Raw genomic sequence first — 2715 nt, 5'->3', positions numbered from 1 at the left:
GCTAAATATAAACATACTCAATTGGATATGGGCAGATTCCAAGAAACTTTACCATAAATTTTAAGAATTAAGGGAACAAACTACTTGACCTGCTTTATAAATTGCTTTTAATGCTCTATTTGAAAGCCAAAATCCTACCTTGGTTTTAAGAATCACATTTATATCTGAATTCTATAAATACTGCAAAGCAGTGGGAACAGCAAGGAGCCATAATTGCAGGAACATATTATTTAGGATTTGATAGACAGCTTTGATTTTATAAGAAACATGTAAATAACATCAAAGCCTAGTCCACTATTTTTTCAAATTTCTTCAAAAATTGTCTCTAAAATGTCAGAAACAAGCCCAGCTTACCAAGTCTTGCTATCAAGCTGGGACTTGGCATCGTTTTTTCCTGTCTCATCCTTCGTGGGCCACGTCAACCTCACACTCTCCCACGGTTTCCACTCGGTTTCCTCTGCTGCTTTCAGTCAATAACCACTGCACTCAAGGAACACCGCCCACATTAAGCTCTCAGTAACACCTACTGATTTGAGATTCTCATTTTTGCCGTAGCTTTACGTCTTCAGTTTTAATTCATCTATTCTTTTATCTTTTATCTAATCTTATTTCTTGATTATCACATTTAGTCAGATGAGACTGATTTTGGATAGTCTGTATATAACATCCACAAAAATGCCATTACGTTTTTCTTTCCATTTTTCTTTTACTTAATATTGGTCAAAATTAAATGGATATACTGGAAATGACTACAACGTACCAACTCCTAAATTCAGGGCAGATAAACAGGGGATCTCCTAGCAGAGGACAAGAGATGACATGGGGGAGGTGGCATGGCAGGAGGCAACAAGTGGGACATTTGGAAGTTGGTAAGGTTCAGTATTAGGGCTTCAGGAGCAGGAAATAAGCAGATGTCAAGAAAGGCAGGCTTTCAGAGAGATCCAGTAGCAAGGACACTAAAGATCTAAGAGCACCGTGTAGGAAATGATGACTGTCAATGTTTGCTGCCTATTTAATACCTATTTCTACTCCCTTTTTTTGCTAAAAAGAGAAAGGGGGAAAGAAAGAGGAGAGTGAGGGGAAGGAGGAACAGAAGGAGGAGAAAGAAGAGCGGAACAAAGAAGAAAGGAAAATAAGTGTTATTTCAATGTCAATGTCCCAGGTAAATGCTTTTATTAATATTTTTCAGCCTCCCTGATCATTAGACATGGTTGTGTGGCATCGTTCTGTCTGTGGCAAATTGCACTAAAGGCCCCAATTCTTCACCCTCCCTATGGCCACGTGATTTGCCATGTAAATTTGCTGTGGTCTCTGACTCTGACTCTGTCTCTGAGTTCATCCAGGTGATTTGCTTTGGCCAATAGAATTATATTTGCCAATTCTAAGCCTTGGTCTCAAGAGGCTGTGCACATTTCTGCTTGCTTACTCTCGCACCTCTGCTCTGCCTGGCATAGTCCACTAGTTCCAGGAAGAAGAAAAGAAACCAGTGAGACAGAGCTGCCTCAGCTAACGTGCCTCCACCAAGCCCGGCCTCCCCCAGCCCAGTGTGCTCGGCAGAACTCGGTAGAACCACTCCAGTGAACCCAGCCCTGATCAGCTGAACTTCACAGCATGCTGAATAACCGTTTGTTGTTGTATGCCACTGAGGCTTTGTAGTTATTTGTTATGCATCAAAAAGTAACTGATAAACTAACCAATGAGACATGTTGATATCAAATGGCAGAGGGAGGAAAGGCATTTTGAGGTTTAATTTGACCCACTGGCCACCTGTTTTAGGACCCTCAGTTATTTGGAGCTTCAAACTTTTCCTTTCTTTTTTTAAAAACATTTTATTACTCTTTTTTTCCTAATACTTTTCCTTTTCCTCTTTCTTTAAATATTGGCATGGGCATTGCTTTCATGCATTCTTTTTTTACTGTAAGTCCCATTAAAACCCATCAAATACATCCCTTTGTGCTATGAAATATATACTTTTACAAATAGAATTTAATTTTTTTCAAGTAGCACAGAAATGGTATAGCGTGTTTTTGTGATAAATTGTAAAAAGGGCATAATAACTGATAGTAATCAAAGAAAAGATAAATTCTCTCTAAAATCAGGTGAAATTTCATATAAATTTGTTCTACAATTTAAAGCACAAAGGACTAGATATGAGTATCTTAAAGCAATATTAAGAAACCACCAACATGGTATGAATGTGTGAGAATACAAATCAAATGTGGGCAAATATCTGAGAAATGTCACAATGTCAGGACTTTCCTATCCCCTTTCCTGATATACTTTCCTGTAATTGGCTTGCCCTGGGCTACTGGACACGTAGCTGTGACTTTCAAAAACTATACTGTTAATAGTTCTTCAACCTGCCAGATGATTTAATAATGTTTTCTCCAAACATCGTTAATGTACAAAAAAAAGGGGGGGGGTTGATCTCCATGTCCTTTTGCTGCTGCTACATAAATCTAGTGTTTGGGATTTCATTAACACAAAAAGAAAAATTTATTGAATATTCCCTATGTGTTAGCATTTGATCCACTGATCAATTAAATCAAAACAGCAGGGAGGAAAAGGAACAAAGTCCATCTGATTTCTTCTTGCTGCCTTGGGACATTGGGGCCTTGAAAGATAGTACCATGATAAATATAGAATAACTTCAGTGGATATAGAATTGAATTTCTACACAGTTAAATGAATGTATTGGGTTTCTTTGGCTGCAGG

Source organism: Eulemur rufifrons, chromosome 7, assembly GCF_041146395.1.
Source record: "Eulemur rufifrons isolate Redbay chromosome 7, OSU_ERuf_1, whole genome shotgun sequence".
Taxonomy (NCBI): Eukaryota; Metazoa; Chordata; class Mammalia; order Primates; family Lemuridae; genus Eulemur; species Eulemur rufifrons.
Note: the sequence above shows the minus strand (reverse complement) of the source record.